We start from the raw sequence: 19,147 nt of genomic DNA, 5'->3' as shown, positions 1-19,147 counted from the left end.
TTTCTTCTCTGATTACTGTGGCTAGGACTTCCAATACTATGTTGAATAAAAGTGGTAAAAGTGGACATCTTTGTCTCTTTCCTGATCTTAAGACAAATGCTTTTAGCCTTTCCCCATTGAACATGATGTTTGCTGTGAGTTTTTCATAGATGATCTTTATTATGTTAATGTGTATTTCCTCTAATCCCACTTAGCTGAGAGTTTTTATCATAAATGGATGCTAGATTTTGTCTAAGGTTTTTCCTGAACCTAACGATATGATCATATAATTTTTATCTTTTAAATTGTTAATTGGTATACCACATTAATTGATTTGCAGATATTCTTTTTTTTAATTATTTAATTTTTTGGAGGGGGGTTACATTGAATAACAAAATCCAATATGTTTCAAGTATACAATTCAACAGAAAGTCATATATATGATGTATTGTGTATTCACCACTCATAGTTAGATTTCTTTCTGTCACCACATATTTGACCCCTTTTATCCCATTTACCTCCCCACCTTTTCCCCTTTTCTTCAAGTAACCACTAGTCCACTGTCCATGTCCATGAGTCTCTGTATGTCATGTTTCTTTGTTGCTTTTAGAATTACATCCACATATATATAATATCACATGGATTTCAAAATTTTCAGTTTGCCTTATTTTGCTTAGCATGATTAACTCAAGATATATTCATGTTGTCGTGAATGACATTTAATCTCTTCTTATACCTGAGTGCTACTCTATTGTATATATGTACCACATCTCTTTTAACGAATCTTCTATCATAGGACACTTCAGTTGCTTCCATGTCCTAGCCACCGTGAATAATGCTGCTATGAACATCAGGGTGTGTATATCTTTTTGGATAAATGTTTTCAAGTTATTTAGGCAAATACTCAGTAGAGGGATTGCTAGTTCATGTGGTAGATCAATTTTTAGTTTCCTGAGAAAATTCTATACTGTTTTCCATAGTGGCTGTACCAATCTGCAGTCCCACCAGCAGTATATGAAGGTTCCTTTTATAGTGCATTCTTTCCAACACTTGTTACTACTTATCCTGTTGATAATAGCCATTCTAACAGGTGTGAGATGATATCTCACCATGGTTTTGATTTGCATTTCCCTAATAACTGCAGTGTTGAGCATCTTTTCATATGTTTGTTGGCCATTTGCATGTCTTCTTGGGAGAAGTGTCTGTTCAGGTTCTCTGCTCCTTTTTTAATTGGATCGTTTTTTTGTTTTTTTAAATTGGATTGTTTGTGTGTTATCTTTACCAGGTTTTGGTATCAGGATCACATTGGCTTCATAAAATCAATTAGGAAGTATTGCCTCCTCTTCGATTTTTTGGAAGAGTTTGGGGAGAATAGGTATTAAATATTCTTTGAATGTTTGGTAGAATTCACTAATGAAGCCATCTGGTCCTGGACTTTTACTTTTTGGTAGGGTTTTGATGATTGTTTCAATTTCCATACTGCTAATCGGTCTATTTAGATTTTCCAGTTTTTCTTGATTCAGCCTAAGAAGGTTGTATCTTTCTAAGGTCTATGTCTTCTAGATTATCAAATTTGGTGTTATATACTTTTTCATAGCATTTTTATATGATCCTTTGGATTTCTGTGGTCACTGTTGTAACTTCTCTTCTTTCGTCCCTGATTTTGTTTATTTGTGTCCTTTCTTTTTTTTCTTTAGTTAGTCTAGCCAGGGGTTTGTCAATTTTACTAACCTTCTCAAAGAACCAGCTCTTTGTTGCACTTATTTTTTCTATTGTATTTTTGTTCTTAATTTCATTTATTTCTGCTCTAATTTTGATTATTTCCTTCCTTCTGCTGACTTTAGGGCTCATTTGTTCTTCTTTGTCTAGTTATTTAAGATGAAGTATTAGGTTGTTTATTTGGGCTTGTTCTTGTTTTTTGAGATAGGCCTGTAATAATATGAACTTTCCTCTTCTGACCGCTTTTGCCAGGTCCTAAAAGTTTTGATATGTTGTACTATCATTATCATTTGTCTCTATGAATCTCTTTATCTCTCTTTTTATTTTTTCTTTGACCCAGTTAATCTTCAGTAGCATGCTGTTTAATCTCTATGTATTTGTGGTTCTTCCTGCTTTCTTTTTACAGTTGATCTCCAGCTTCAAAGCATTATGATCAGAGAATATAGTTTGTATGATTGCAATCCTCTTATACTTGTTGAGGCTAGTCGTGTGTTCCAGTATGTGGTGAATCCTTGAGCATGTTACATGTGCACTAGAGAAGAAGGTATAAGTAGCTCTTGTGGGTGAAGTACTCTGTAAATATCAATTATGTCCAGTTGGTCTAATGTGTCATTTAAGGATGTTCTTTCCTTATTGATTTTCTGTTTGGATGATCTGTCCATATACAACAGTGGTGTATTTAGGTCCCATCTTACAATAGTGTTTTGGTCTGTTTCTCTCTTTAGTTCTGTTAGCAATTGCTTTACATATTTCGGGGCTCTCTGATTGGGAGTATAGATATTAATAGGTGTTATGTCTTCTTGGTGTATAATTCTCTTTATCATTATGAAATGTCCCTCAGTATCTTTCTTTACCTTTTAATTTTGACATCTATTTAGTCCGATATTAGTACCACTACTCCCGCTTTTCTCTGAATGTCATTTGCTGGAAATATCATTTTCCACCCTTTCCCTTGATTCTACATTTTTCTTTGGAACTGAGATGTGTCTCCTAAAGGTAGCAAGCATATGGTTAGGTTTTGTTTTTTGATCTATTTTGCAACTCTGTGCCTTTTTATTGGTGAGTTCAGTCCATTTACATTTAGGGTGAGTATTAAAATATGAAGTCTTCTTATAGCCATTTTATTTTTTGCTTTCTGGTAACTTGGTGTTTCCCTTGTTTCTTTGTCCTTGTGTTTCCTTCTGTTATTTTAATTTGTTGTGGTTTTGTGGATTTTCCTTCTGTTCCTTTTTGTTTTATGTTATATACTTCAGTTCTGGAACTTCGGTGTGTGGTCATCATTAAGAATATTTAAAGGATTGTTGTATATATAGTAGTCCATTTTCTTCTGTGTGAATTTGGATATTTTATCTCCTCCTCTGTTATTGTTGTCTCAAATTTTTCCTATGTTTGCTGAACATTCATTTCTGCCTTTCAATAGCAATTATCTTCTTATTGTTTAAGCTTGTAATACCCTCTTCTTAATTATTCTGCTTCTGTCTGCCTGCTCATTGTCATACTTATAGTTTTGTCATTTTGTTTTAGGTTGGCTGACCCCTTTCAGTATCTCCTGTAATGCTTACCTCATAGTGCAGAATTCCCTCAACTTTTGTATGTCTGTAAAGGTCTTTATTTCTCCTTTATATCTAAAGGAGTGTTTTGGTGGATATATTATTCGTGGCTGGCAATTCCTTTCATTGAATAGTTTCAATATTTGGTTCCACTTCTTTCCTGCTTTCAAGGTTTGTGCTGAGAAGTCTGAAGATAGTCTAATGGGGTTTCCTTTATAGATTTTATTGTCTGTTTTTTCACCTGGTTACCTTGAGAATTCTTTCATGTCATTAATTTTTGATAATTTTAATATAATGTGTCTTGGAGAAGGCCTTTTGGATTTTAAGCTTCAGCTCGTTACTTAGATTTAAGAAATTTTCATCAACTATTTGTTTGAATATGCTCTCTGATCCCTTCTCCTTGTCCATCTCCTTCTGGTATACTCATTATTCTTATGTTGCCTTTTCTGATGGTGTCAGCTAGTTCTTGTATTTCTCTCCCACTATTTTTCACTCTTCGGTCTCTCTCTTCTTTCTGAATTATTTGTAAATTTCTATCTTCGATGTCACTGATTCTTTCTTCCATCTGGTCAGCTGTATTTCCTAAGCTTTCTATTTCACTATTCATCTCTTTTAGTGTGTTCTTCATCTCCAGAAATTCTCTTTGGTTCTTTTTTAGGGATTCAATCTCCTTGCTAAAAAACTCATTTAGGGGTCTATTTTTTCTAAGTTCTTGGAATTGTTCATATAAATTATTTTGCATCTCATTGAGTTTTTTTCAGAAGTGCAATCCTGAATTCTCTGCCATTTAAATTGCATATTTCTATGTTTTTAAGTTTATTTTCTTGAGATTTTTCTTTTTCTTTCTGAGCTGCCTTATTACCCTGGTTGTTCATGGTCTTTAATGGACTATTTTCTCCACCTGAGCATTGATGGGAATGTATTCTCTCTCTTTCTCTCTCTTTTTTTTTTCCAGAAAGATTTATTATAGAGAGGTCTCTTTTTAGCCTGTTGATAAAAAGCATTTTTCTTTTTTTTCAAGTAGGTGGTATCCAAGTGTCTTGGATCTCTGCTTTGAGGCTGATAATGCCTTTTTTTCTCTTTGATATATTAAATATTCAAGTCATGGTTGGTTTCCCTCTATCCTAACCTGTCAATGGTACTGACAATGGATTTGTTTTGGTGACACTTGCTCAAATTCTCCTGGGGCTCTGTGGTGCTAAATCTGGAAGGTTATGGGACTGGTGGAGGGTCACTCTGGGTTGGTGGGTGGGGTGGCTGTTAGTCACCATGTCTCAGCCTCCTGCTTTACAATTGTGGCTGCTAAGACACAGCTGTTGCCCCTCTGTACTTAGTGCTTACTCTGCTTTCTGCCTGATCCCTTGGCTCTGCTGCATGGAACTCACTGATCCCTCAGGCAGGGCTTTTCGGGAGCCTGCTGCAAATTCTCTCATCCCCCATTTCCTGCAGGGAGCTCTGTCTAAGATAGGCAGCTTCTACCCCCTAGGCTTCTGTGGTTCTGACCTCTGGAAGCTCTTATGTGCAGATTGTGTGCAAATTGTATGCTATTTGTTGGGTTTTAGATGTTCAATTTATTGTTGGTTCAAGGGGAGATATCCAGGGACATCCCTCACTCTGTCATGCTTACAACGTCACTCTTGATATGCAGCTATTGAACCAACCCTGCGTCCCAGGAATAAATCCACTTGATCATAGTGTAAGATCTTTTTGATGTATTGTGATTTTGGTTTGCTAATATTTTGTTGAGAATTTTTGTATCTGTATTCATCAGGGATATCGGCTTATAATTTTCTTCTTTGTAATGTCTTTGATTTTGGAATCAGGATAATGGTGGCCTCGTAAAATGAGCTTGGGAGCCTTCCCTTCTCTTGAAAGTTTTAAAATAGTTTGAGAGGAATAGGCATCAATTCTTTGAATCTTTGTTAAAATTCAACTGTGAAACCATTGGTCCAGGACTTTTGTATGTTGGGAAATTTTTGATTCCTAATTCAGTTTCTTCGTTAGTAGTAATCAGTTTGTTAAGATTTTCTGTTTCTTCTTGACTCAGTCTTGGGAGATGTTGTGTTTTTGAAATATATCTATTTCTTCCAGTCTGTCCAATTTTCTGGCATAAAATTGCTCATAGTATTTCCTTATAATCCTTTGTATTTCTGTGAAGTCAGTTATCACTTTTCCTCTTTCATTTCTAATTTTATTTATTAGGGTCCTCTCTCTTTTTTATGAGTCTGGCTAAAGGTTTATCATTCTTTTTTTTATCTTCTCAAAGAACAAGCTTTTGGTTTCATTGATATTTTGAAAACTTTTTAGACTCTATTTCATTTAATTTCTCTCTGATCTTTATTATTTCCTTTCTTCTACTAGCTTTGGGCTTTGTTTGCTGTTCTTTTTCTAGTTCCTTTAGGTGTAAGTTTAGATTGTTGATTTGATATTTTGTTTGTTTCTTGAAGTAGTCTTATATTGCTATGAATTTCCCTCTTAGGAAAATTTTTTGCTGTGTGTATCTTGTAGATTTTTAGTCATTGTTATTTTATTTCCATTTGTCTCACGGTATCTTTTGATTTCCTCCTTGATCTCATTGTTAACTCATTAATTGTTTAATAGCATTCTGTTTAGTCTCCATGTGTTTGCGCATTTTCCAGTTTTTTTTTTTTCTTGAACATTTCTAGTTTTATAACATTGTGGTCAGAGAAGACTTTTGATATGATTTCAATCTTTTTAAATTTACTGAGACTTGTTTTGTGACCTAACATGTGGTCTAGCTTGGAAAATGTTCAAGTGCACTTGAGAAGGCTGTATATTCTGCTCCTTGGGGAGGAGAGAACGCTCTAAAAATTTCAATTAAATCAATTTGATTGAGTGTATCATTTAAAGTCATTGTTTCCTTGTTTATTTTCTGATTGGAAAATCTATTCATTGGTGTCAATGAGGTGTTAAAGGTCCCTGCTATGACTGTATTACTGTCAATCTTTCCCTTTATGTTGGTCAATAATGACTTTATATATGTAGGTGCTCCTATGTTGCGTGCATAAATATTTACTAGAGTTATGTTCTCTTGTTGTATTGATCCCTTTATTATTATGTACTGCTCTTCTTTGTCTCTTCTATAGCCTTTGTTTTAAATCTGTTTTCTAATATAAGTATTGCAACTCCATCTCTTTTTTTTTCATTTTTATTTGCATGAGATATTTTTTCCATTTCTCTACTTTCAGTCTATGTATATTATTTGATCTGAAGCAGGCTTCTTGTAGACAACATATGTATGAGTCTCGTTTTCTCATCTATTCAGCTACCCTATGTCTTTTGATTAGAGCATTTAATCCATTTATATTTAAAGTGATTATTGATAGATACCTAGTCGCTGCTATTTTATTATTTGTATTTATGTTTTTTCCTTCTTCCTCTACTTAAAGGAGTGCCTTTAACATTTTTGTAATACTGGCTTGGTAGTAATTACACTGGCTTTTTCCTGTCTGAGAAGGTCTTTATCTCACCTTCAATTTTAAGTGTTATCTTTGTGTGTAGAATAGTCTTGTTTACAGGTCCTTGCTTTTCATCACTTTGAATATTTCATGTCAATCCCTTCTGGCCTGCAAAGTTTCTGTTGAGAAATAAGTTGACAGTCTTATGGGAGTTCCCTTGTAAGTAACTAGCTGCTTTTGTTTTGCTTCTTTTAGAATTCTCTCTTTGTCTTTTGCCTTTGGCATATTAATGATGATATATGTTGGTGTGGGCCTCTTTGGCTTCATCTTGTTTGGGATTCTCTGCTTTTTTTGGGCTTGTATGTCTATTTCTTTCACCAGGTTAGGGAAGTTTTCCATTATTATGCCTTTAAATAGGTTTGTAATTCTTTGCTTTCTCTCTTCCTCTATGGTATCCTCTATGATGTGAATGTTGTTCTACTTGATGTTGTCCCAGGTCCCTTAAACTTTTCTCATTTTTTGATTCTGTTTTCTTTCTGCTCTTTTGAGTGGGTATTTTCTGCTACATTGTCTTCCAAATCGCTGATTTATCCTCTGGTTCATCTAATCTACTTCGTTTCCTTCTGATTTATTCTTCATTTTAGTTTTTGTAGTCTTTTTTATGGTTGCTGTGTTCTTTTTTATGCTTACTATCTCTTTATTGAAGTTCCTACTGAGATCATTTATTTTTCCTTTAAGTTCATTAAGCATCTTTATAACCAGTCTTTTGAACTCTATGTCTGGTAGAATACTTGCCTCCATTTTATTTAGTTCTTTTTCTGAAGTTTTCTTCTGTTCTTTCATTTGGGACATTTTTGTTGTTGTTGTTTGTTTGTTTTGTTTTGTTTTCTCATTTGGCTGCCTCTCTGTGTTTGTTCTATGTATTAGTTAGGGCTGCTATGTCTCCAAGTCTTGGCCAGGTGGCCTTATGTAGTGGGGGCTCAGTGTTACTATCTCCCTGATCACTTGCACTAGGTGCTCCAGTAGTATCCCTTGTGTGGGTTGTGTGTGCTCTCCTGTTGTGGTTGGGTCTTGATTGCTCTTGCTGCATTAGTGAGTGGGATTGACTCTCAGGCTGACTAGCAGTAAAGATTGGCTATGCCCACAGGGTATGAGGTGTTGTGTAGGGGCTGACTACACAGAATGAGATTTGCCCAGTAGGCTCGTTTGTCTGTTGAGAACACCCTTTGGGAGTGCCTGTGTGAGGATAGTCAGGGGATGCTCTGTTGTCTGACATCAGCCTCTGGATGTGTTTGTCTTGTGGCCTTTTGGGAGGGACTCATATGCAGACCATGGTCATTTGCTGCCTATGACCTGTGTGTGGTTACCTGGTAGGAGCTACAAAACTTTCTGAAGTTGGTCTCTTCCTGTCCTGGACCTCAAAGAACTTTGGGAGAGACCATGCTGGGAACCAAGGCTGGATGCCACCAGTACCAGGTTTGGGGCAGCTCAGTAAAAGTCCCAGGGCACCTTCAGGCCTCAGGCTGCCTGCTGGCTGCCCATAAGGCTCAGCAGCTGAGAAAGCCTCGGGTGGTACAAGAGTTGGGTGAAATGAGGTCTGAGGGAGTCACCAGGTTTGGGTGAGTTGTATTCCCGATGTTAGTGCAGATTGAGATATCATGCCAATGCTGAGCCTGTGGTCACTCACAGAAGTCTTAGATCACCCTGAGTGCACCCTGTCCTCCTCATGCCTGTAGACCCCTGAGATTTGTTTAAGAAATACTGCAGCTGGGGTCAGGCTATTTGTGCACCACTGGAGCCCCATTGATTTTTGTTGAAAGAACCTCTCACCAAGAGGGCAGGGTGGGGCCATTTGCCTCCAGTGGTATGGGAGTTGGGTGGGGCAGGGCCCCAGGGAGTGAAGTGGATTTCACCAGACCAATGCAGATTCAGTTTTGGCTGTGTGAGGGAGGATTCATCAAGGTAAGATGGCACCCACCTGTAGGCTGCACAGGAGCATGGCTAAACACAGGGATAATGGCGGCTGACCCTTCATCCCTTTCCCTGAAAGCACACAACTCAGTCTTTCCCCGTATGTCTCTGGTGCCTCCTGAGCTGCTGACCCTCTGATGGAGCCAAGGGTGAGTGTCTGTGAGTAAGTCTGTGTATAGAGCTTTTAAGGGGACATCTGGATTTCCAGCTGCCTTTCAGTCTCATGCATTTTGTTGGAATCCTGACTTTTACAGCCAGATTTTGTGGGTCCTCCTTTCCCCAGCACTGAAACCTTGAGCTGGGGAGCCCATTGTGGGGCTAGGGCCTGTCCCTTCTCTGGTATATCCAAGGCACGATATCTGTCCAAATGCTCAACCACCACATGTGGGTGTTGGACCATCCTGGTTTGCATCTCAGCCCTTCCTACCATGTGGCCTCTTTTTTATATCTTTAGTTATAGGAATTATGTTAAGCTAATATTCAGATGGTTATTCAGGTTGAAATTTATTTGTAAGTTTACTGTGGTCATGGAAGGAGGCAAGCATTGCGCTTACCTACTCTCATTTTGATCAGACTCTAAAGTCTATATGAGAGCATACGTATCTTCATAAAATGACACAGAATCCAAAAGAGAAGAAAGGACACACTGGGTAAAAGAAGCACCTGTGCAAATACAAAGGGGGAAAAAATAGAAAGTTGGAATAAATTTTATTAAGGAACGTCTTCATCTTGGTCATTCAGGGTGTAACTACTAATTCCACCAAGTTTTTCATCCAGCCATCCTTGTGTGTGTTCATCCACCATTCCAAGTGACATTTTTCAGCGCATACCATGTGGCAGGCACTCTTCTAGGCTGGGAACAGCACAATGAACAGAATTCCCTGGCTCCACAGTGCTTTTATTGTGGTTGTAGCTCACATGGACAGTATATTAGATGAGCATATGTGTAGTATGCTAGATCAGAAAAACCATAACATAGGGATGGGAATGTGAAAAGTTGGTGGGGCAGGGAGTGAGCATTTTCAGTATGATTAGCATGGAGGGCTTCACTGAGAAGGTGACTTTTGCATAAAGGCCTGAAGAAAGGGAGGGAGAGACCCCATGGATACATAGGGGAAGAGAAAATTAGGAAGAGAAAACAGCCATTGTAAAGGCCTTGAGTGGGAGCAAGGCTGCTCAAGAAGAGTGAGGAGACCAGTTGGGGGTGAAGTGTAGTGGGCGAGGGGCAGAGCAAGAAGGAGGAATGAGAGACAGAGCAAGAAAGAGAGCAAGGAGCAGGGTGAGGAGGGTGAGGTGAGTGAGGTGAGTGGGGAGATGAGTGAGGAAGAGTGTGAGGAGGTGAACAAGGACTAGAGTGAGGAGGAGAGTGAGGAGAATGAGGAGGTGAGCAAGGAGACAGAATAGCAGGTCTAGCTCATGCAGGCTTTGGCTGTTGCTCTGAGTCAGGTGGGTTAATGCTGATGATTTTGGACATGGAGGGATGAGATCTGACTGGATCTACTGTTCTTGGTGTAGAGTAGGCAGTCAAAAATTAGCACTGGCTAGGGTGATCCCCCGATTAGTCCAGCACCCATCTGACACTGTACATAGTTATTACAATATTATTGGCTATAAAACCTATGCTGTACTTTATATCCCTGTGACTCTTTTGTAACTGCCCATTTGTACTTCTTAATCCTTTCACCTTTTTCGCCCAGCCCTTAAACCCCTCTTTCATCTGGTAACTATCAGTTTGTTTTCTGCATCTATGAGTTTTTTTGTACTTTCTTTGTTTATTTTGTTCTTTAGATTCCACATATAAGTGAAATCATGTGGCATTTGTCTTTGTCTGACTTACTCCATTCAGCACAATAACCTCCAGGTCCATCAATGCTGTTGCAGATGGCAAAATTTTCTCCCTTTTTATGGCCAAGGAATATTCCCTTGTAGATATGTACCACCTCTTCTTTATCTGTTCATCTAGATGGACACTATCTTGTCAGATGTGCTATGAGTAGGGAGAAAACAGGAGAGTTTCTCTTTCAACTGTAGATGCATGTTTCCCTGAATTGGAGAAGGTAGTACTGAGGGTCAAACATTAGCTTTTCACTGCTGTGGTCCAGTCTTTGTTATTCTAGAAAAGAGACTGGAATAGAGCAGCCAGTAAGGAGGAATAAAGGAGGGGTGTCGGGATGGGATGGCCAAAAGAGCCAGTGTTTTAGCCCTGGAGAAACAGGATCAAAGCATATATCCATGCGGTGCCCAGTGATCCCTCATGAGCACAGGTGAGAACAGGGTTCTGTGGAAAGAAATGATGCTCCCAATTCAGAGCTGCCCCAGGAATCCTTCCAGTGCAGCCTTGGGGAATAAGTGATTAAAAGATTAAAAAGTCCACATTCTCCAGTGCTCCAATGTGCACTGCTTTGGAGTGTGACCTGGGAGCAAGGTCAGTGCTGCTCAGCTGTTCTCCCGAGAACTTGAGCAGAATGCCCAGACTCTGCCATGTTGAACACAATAACGAGGGAAGTAGGAGGGCTGGAGAGTGAATATGACATCCTTTGCTTCATGTCCCATGGTTCCATTCTTCTAACTCCTGCAAGAGTTGTAATTACTTGTTCAAATTCCTTCATCCACGTAGATTGTAAAATAGACCATGAGATTCTCGAGAGACATATAGAACATAGATTTTGTCACACAGCAGGGATTTCATAAATATATGTTAAACTAAATTGAGCTTTTTCCCTTCCCCAAAACATGAAAGAAGATAAATCTTGCTATAGAATTAAGGGAAATAGTGAGCACATAGATGTATATACTATACAGGTTGGGGTTGAAAGCTGATAGACTTACATTTCGAGTTAGAGGCAAGATCAGCTGTTGAGTATGAGAGATAGGGAATTCCCCATGCTACATGGGGAAGAGAGAGATGGAAAGCCCTGGGAATAAAGGAACAATGAAAAAGCTATCACTGATTTTGAAGAATGTGACTGAACATATCAGAGATGTTATAAATACCAGTTTCATCAAGAGGCATCAGGGAAAGTATCAGATAAAACCTACTCTTGCCTCTTTTGTATGTTCCCTTGCCACAATCATTGCTTACCCCTTGCCCACAGAAATCAGTCGTAACAGCCTGACCACTGGTGTCAACAACCTAGCACTACAGTTCTAATGAAACAGGCAAATACTGAGCAGGATTTGGGCATTCACTCCTCCTCTGGGCTCTGTTTTCCTCCTATGCCACAGGGATCATGGATTCTATTTAGAGAGGTTGTCTTCTTCCTGGGCTGTTGCTTCCTAAGGGGTTTAAAGGTAAATCTGGACCAGAAGAGTTGCTGGTGTGTTGGCATAATCAACAGCAATTTTTGTGGTGCTTGTGAGTTTCTGGCTTCCCACTGAATGCTTCCTGAACTTGTGGGGATTGACAGAGACTAGGATCGGTCGGATCCTTTCCTACTGCACAGTACCAGACAAAGCAGCTCATACTCCTAGGGCAACACAAGTTCACAGGTCAAAAACACACAAAAATTCACATCTGATAACTAAGCGACAGCAAAGTGGATGACATGGACCACCTGACACATAATGACTAAATAGACTGTCAATCTTAATATCTACCAAAATAGAATGTAAAGCAAAATGCCATAAAGGACAAAGAAGGACATTGCATACTGACGTTGTGAACTGTTAATTCGGTATCAACATATGTCAAGCAACAGCAGACAGGAGGAAATAAGCTGCAGAAGGAAATAAGCACACTGACAAGTTCTGTTGGACATTATTTAATCTGAGAAACTGCCGGATCAAGCAGGAAAACATAAACAGACACATATCCAAGACTGAACAATTAATAATCACCAGCTATCAGCTATCAGAATAAATCAATATCCAACAATGATCTACATTATTTAGACTATATTTTACAATAAAGTTAAAAGTTAACGAAGATAGATTTTAAAAATCTCATCTATGGAAACAAGTAACATATTACTAAATCCATGTAAAATTTCATGAAGGAAATTAAGTCGACAGAGTAAACTCCATAGAACTATAGAAATGAAGTAAAATTAATGAGGGCAGAAATCAAATAGAGAACATATAACATAGTAAATAAGTAAAACTAAGGTCTTGTTCCTTGAAAATATTACACTTTTAGATCTTGATCAGCAAGACTGATCAAGGAAAAGTAGAGAAGATGCAAATGATCAATACACAGAACAAAAAAAAAAAAGGAAAAAACTATAGAAAGATAACCAGAGGTGGAAAAATGAATGTATTATGAGGAATTTATGGGTAACAATATGCTAATAAAGTTTTTATCTGTTAATGAAAAAATTCCAAAGAAATGTTTGAAGAGTTTATTTGAGCCAAGGTTTTGGGGCCAGTCCTAGGAGAAAAACTCAACGGATTGAGGCAATGCTCTGAAGAATAGCAGTTTTGCAGTTTGTTTTATACATTAGAATCAAAGGAGGAGACAAAAGGAGAGTTACGTGAAATTCACTGGTGGTTAATTAAGGAGTTGGGAGAGGGTATAGTGAGGAAATCTCTGGGATTGGATAAAGAATAAAAACGGAGAGACTTATACTTGTTTTACATTGGTAGGTACAGGAGAGAACATTTCACACACATAGTTTACAGAGGTACATGAATGAAAAATAATAAGAAATGTCAGGATTATGTCACCCTATCTCTGGGTATTTATGTCTGAAGTCTAGAGAAGAGATCATTTTCACATTTTAAGTATGTTATTCTTTTTTTTTCCTTTTTTCCTTTTCAATTACAGCTGACGTTCAATATTACATTAGTTTCATAGTGGTTAGAATTTATGTAACTGAAACCATACATATTTATCACAATATTATTAATGATATTCCTTTTGCTGTACTTTCATTCTTGTGACTATTTTTATAACTGGAAATTTGCACATCTTGCTTCCTTCACTTTTTTCAACCAGCCTCCTAAACACCCCTCTTATGTGGCAATCGTAAAAATGTTCTCTGTATCTATGACTTTATTTCTGATTTTTTTTTGTTGGTTTTTAGATTCCACATATAAGTGAAATCATATGGTATTTGTTGTTCTCTGTCTGATTTATACCACTTAGCAGAATACTCTCTAGATCCAACCAGGTTGTCACAAATGGAGAAATTTCATTTAAAAAAATTAAAATTTTAAATTATAGGTGACATACAATATGTTAGTTTCAGGTGTATAACACAGCAATTAGATATTTATGTAACCTGCAAAGTGATCACCCTGATAAGTCTAGCACCCATCTGACACCACACGTAATTATTACCATATTATTATTACTTTTTTTCCCCTGGCTTTCTTGAAATAGACAATTAGTTGCTTGTTTTTACATTGTACAATTCAATGAGTTTTTTTTTTCAATTATAGTTGGCATACAATATTAGTTTCAGTTGTACAGCATAGTGATCAGAGATCTATATAACTCATAAAGTGATCACCTCACTAAATCTAGTACGCCTCTTCCCCTTACATATTTATTACAATATTGTTAACTGCTTTCCTTATGCTGCTATACTTTATATCTCCATGTCTATTTTGTAACTATTCATTTGTACTTCTTAATCCCTTTGCCCCTTTTCACCGTCTCCCCCAACCCCCTCTTGTCTAGTAGTCCTCAAAATAGTCTCTGTATCTATGAGTTTATTTCTATTTTTGTTATTGTTGTTATTTTGTTCTTTAGATTCCACATGTACATGAAATCATGCGATATTTGTGCTTCTCTCTCTGACTTATTTCATTCAGCACAATACCCTCTAACTCCATCAAGGCAATATCTTTTTCTATCCCCTTCTTTTTAGTCTGTGTGTGTCTTTTAATCTGAAGTGAGTCTCTTGTAGGCAGCATATGTAGGGGTCTTGTTTTCTTATCCTTTCAGCCACTCTATCTTTTGGTTGGAGCACTTAATTCTTTTCCATTTGAGGTATTTGTTGATAGAAATGTAGTTATTACCATTCTTTACTCATATTTTCCATACATGTTTTTTCTTCTTAAAGAAGTCTCTCCAACATTTCCTGTAATACTGGCTTGGTGTTGATAAATTCTTTTAGCTTAATTTTTGTCTGGGAAGCTCTTTATCTGTCCTTTGACTCTAAATGACAGCTTTGCTGGATAAAGTATTTTTGGTTGTATATCCTGGGTTTTCATCATGTTGAATATTTTGTACCAAGCCCTTATGCCCTGCATGGTTTCTTTTGAAAAATCAGCTGCCAGTCTTATGGGTGCCCCCCTTGTAAGTAACTAACTGCTTTTCTCTTGCTGCTTTTAAGATTCTCTCTGAATTTACCCTTGGCATTTTAATTATGATGTGTCTTGGTGTGGGCCTCTTCGGATTCCTCTTTCTTGAGACTCCCTGAGCTTCCTGGGGTTTTATGTCTATTTCTTTCACCAGGTTAGGGAAGTTTTCCATCATTATTTCTTCAAATAGCTCTTCAACTGCTTGTTTTCCTTTAGATATTTCTATGACACGAATATTTTTACATTTAATAGTGTCCCATTGGCTCCTTAAAATATTATTATAGTCTTGGCCTCTTTTTTCTTGCTGTTCTCATTGAGTGTCCTTGGTTTCCCTATCTTCTATATCGGTGGTTCGGTCATCTTCTTTATATACCCTGTTGATTCCCTCTGATGTCCTCTTCATCCCAGATAATGTGTTCTTCATTTCTGACTGCATATTTTTTTTATATCTGTTAAAATTATCACCGAGTTAATCTACTGTTCCCCTAAGTTCAATGAGCATCTTTATAATCAGTGTTTTGAACTCTGCATCTGTTAGATCGCTTGACTCCATTATTCCTGGATCTCTGTTCTGTTCTTTCATATGATTTCTACTTTTTTGTCTTCCTATTTTGGCTGCCTTTCTATGTCTGTTTCTATGTACACAAACAAAGCTCCTAAGTCTCCCAGTCTTATTAGCGTGGCTTTATGTAGTAGGTGTCTAGTGGCAGAGTCCTGAGTGGAGTTCAGCTGCAGGCCAAGTTTAGCCCCAGCCTGTGCTCCTCTGGGGCCACCTGTTAAGATTCAGCAAGCAATCCACAGATGCTGTGCATATAGTTGACTCAAGATGCCATGCCAGAAACCACAGTCAGCTGCTACCAGTGTGAGTCTTGCAGTTGGCTTAGCAAGGAGCACTGGACTTGCTGGGGACACACCTGGATGTGGCTTGGGTAGGGCCATGAGTTAGGGGAGGTGGAGTTTCAGGGACTCCTCTGGGTGGAGTTACCTAATTGATGACATCTAAGCTATGGTGGCGCTGCATCCCTACACTGGGAGTGGGGAGGACTCAACAGAGGAACAGTGGATAACACCAGCCCTTCTGCCTGTGAGAGAGCCTCACCTCCAGTCCTTGTTCCGACAACTCAGTGTCCCCCTGTAACTCCCTAGTGCTCCCCAAGCAGCTTACCTGGTTGCTGGTGCTCAGAGCAAGCAAGTGCATCACTGGGAAAGTCTGCTTGCAGACATGGCTCCTTTAAGCGGCGTCTACAACTGTTGGCTGCTGCTGCCACAACCTCTGTCCCACTCAGCCACTTGAGACCGGTTAGCCTTGCATCTTTGCCCCCTCCTACCTTCTACCATTGCAGAGTGATTTCTTATTTCTCTCTCTAGTTGTAGTGCTTCTGTACATCTAGATCCCAGGTGACTTTGCTTGCTGTTTGCTCTGTGTTTCTGTCACAACTTTGATTTGGTCACAAGAAGGATGAATAAAGCTTCTATCATCTATGCCATTTTCCCCCAATTATTACAATATTATTGACTATATTCCTTAGGCTATACTTTACATTCCTATGACTATTTTTTTTACTTTTTTATTTTTTCAATTATAGTGATATACAGTATTATACTAGTTTCAGATGTACAACAGTGATTAGACATTTATATAACTTATGATCACACCGATAAATCCAGTACTCCCCTGACACCATACATAGTTATTACAGTACTACTGACTATATTCCCCATGCTATACTCTGCATCCTCATGACTATTTTGTAACTGATGATTTGTATCTCTTAATCCCCTTTCCCTTTTATGCATCCCCCATCTCCTAACCCAGCAACCATCAATATGTTCTTTGCATCTATATATTTATTTCTGTTATTTATCTTGTTCTCTAGATTCCCCATATAAGTGAACTCATATGGCATTTGTCTTTCTCTGTCTGACTTACTCCACTCAGCATAATACCCTCTAGATCCATCCATGTTGTTGCAGATGGCAAGATTTCATTCTTTTTTATCGCTGAGTAATATTCCACTATATATATGCATCACCTCTTCTTCATCCATTCATTTGCTAATGGACACCCAGGTTGCCTCCATATCTTGGCTGTTGTAAATAATGCTACAATGAACATATGGGCTCACATGTCCCATATGACTTCAAAGTAGTGTTTTGGATTTCTTCAAATAAATACCTAGAAGTAGGGTTACTGGGTAGTTCCTTGTCTCTTATCATAGCCTTTGTTTTAAAGACTATTTTGTCTGGTATAAGTATTGCTACCCCCAGCTATATTTTTGTTTCCATTTTTATAAAATATCTTTTTCCATTCCTTTACTTTCAGTCTGTGTGTGTCTTTCAATCTGAAGTCTCTTGTAGGCACCATATGTAAGGGTTTTATTTTCTTATCCATTCAGCCACCCTATGTCTTTTGATTGGATCATTTAATCCATTTACACTTAAATCAATTATTCCTAGATGTGTAATTATTGCCATTTTCTTATTCATATTTTTTTTATTTTTCTTCTTCTTAATGAAGTCCCTTTAACATTTCTTGTAATACTGGTTTGGTGGTGATAAATTCTTTTAGCTTTTTCTTGTCTGAGAAGCTCTTTATCTGTTCTTCAATTATAAATGATAGCTTTGTTGGGCAATTTTGGTTGTAGGGCCTTACTTTTCATACCTCGAATATTTTTTCCCTTCTGGACTGCAAAGTTTCTGTTGAGAAATCAGCTGACAGTCTTATGGGAGCTCCCTTGTAGGTAACTAATTGCTTCTCTCTTGCTGCTTTTAAGATTCTCTGTCTTTAAACTTTGGCATTTTAATGATGATGTATCTTGGTGTGGGCCTCTCTGGACTCATCTTGTTAGAAGCTCTGCACTTTCTGGGCTTGTATGACTATTTCCTTCACCAGGTTAGAGAAGTTTTCTGTCATTATTTCTTAAAATAGGTTTTCAATTCCTTGCTCTCTCTCTTCCTCTGCTACCCTGTAACGTGAATATTAGTACCCTCAATGTTGTCCCAGAGGCCCTTTAAACTATTCTCATTTTTTGGATTCTTTTTTCTTGTTGCTGTTCTGATTGTATGTTTTCTGCTTCCTTATCTTCTAAATTGCTGATTCAATTCTCTACTTCATCTATTCTACTGTTGATTCCCTCTTATGTAATCTTTATTTGTTATTTCATTCTTTATTTCTGACTGGTTCTGTTTTATGTTTTCTATCTCCATTTTTATTTTTCTATCTCTTTGATAAAGTTCTCACTGAGATAATCTACTCTTCCCCTAAATTCACTGAGCATCCTTATAACTAGTGTTTTGAACTCTGCAAATAGATTGTCTCCATTTTGTTTAGTTCTTTTATTGAGCTTTGTTCTATTCTTTCATTTGGGACATGATTCTGTCTTCCCATTTTGGTTGCCTCCCTCTGTTTGTTTCTATGTGTTAGATAGAGCTTCTATGTTTCTTGGTCTTAGTAGAGTAGCTTTATGTAGATGTCCTATGGGGTGCACTGGTACATTCACACTGGTCACCTGGGCAGGGTGTTCCAGGTGTGTGTCCCTTTTGTGGGTTGTGTGTGCTTTCCTATTGTAGTTGAGTCTTGGTTGCTGTTTGCACATCAGTGGGAGAGACTGACCTTCAGATTGATTGATTGTGATTACTGGCTGTGACTACAGTGGAGAAGCTGATTTGCAGGGGCTGAAACTATGGAGCAGGATCCACTTTAGCAGGGCTCTAGTGCCTGCCCAGCCTGTCCTTTGGGTGTGTCATTTGGAGAGGTGGCTGTGTGGTGCTCTGGTTGAGTCTGAAGTGGCCGCATGGCATGTTGACCCTAGGGCCTCCTGGGAGGGGCCACAAAGTGATCCGTAGTTGTCTTCTACCCGTGCTGGGTTGGAGTTGCCTGGGAGAGGCTAAGGTACAAACTAAGGCTGGCAGCTGCTAGTGCCGGGCTGGGGCTGCTTAGCAAGATGTATGGCATGCTGAGGCCAGATGTTGCTTTTTTAGGTTTTGTGAACCTTTGAGAGATTTTAGGAAAGTCTGCAGCATGAGACAAGACAGAATATTTGTATGGAAAAGCCACTAAAGGTGGCAGGGTAGGCCTAGAAGTTGGGTGGGGTAGGGTCTCAGAGACTCATCAAGGAGAAGTAATCAGTGTTAGCCAGGCTGAGGGAGACTCAGATATGGCGACCACCTGTGTCTTCACACCAGGACGTGGTGGAGTGGCAGGGCGCAATGTTGGGGAGGCACAACAAAAGAACAATTATCTCTGCCAGTATTTCTGTTTGG

This window comes from Pteropus medius, unplaced genomic scaffold (assembly GCF_902729225.1).
Source record: "Pteropus medius unplaced genomic scaffold, Ma_sr-lr_union100, whole genome shotgun sequence".
Taxonomy (NCBI): Eukaryota; Metazoa; Chordata; class Mammalia; order Chiroptera; family Pteropodidae; genus Pteropus; species Pteropus medius.
Note: the sequence above shows the minus strand (reverse complement) of the source record.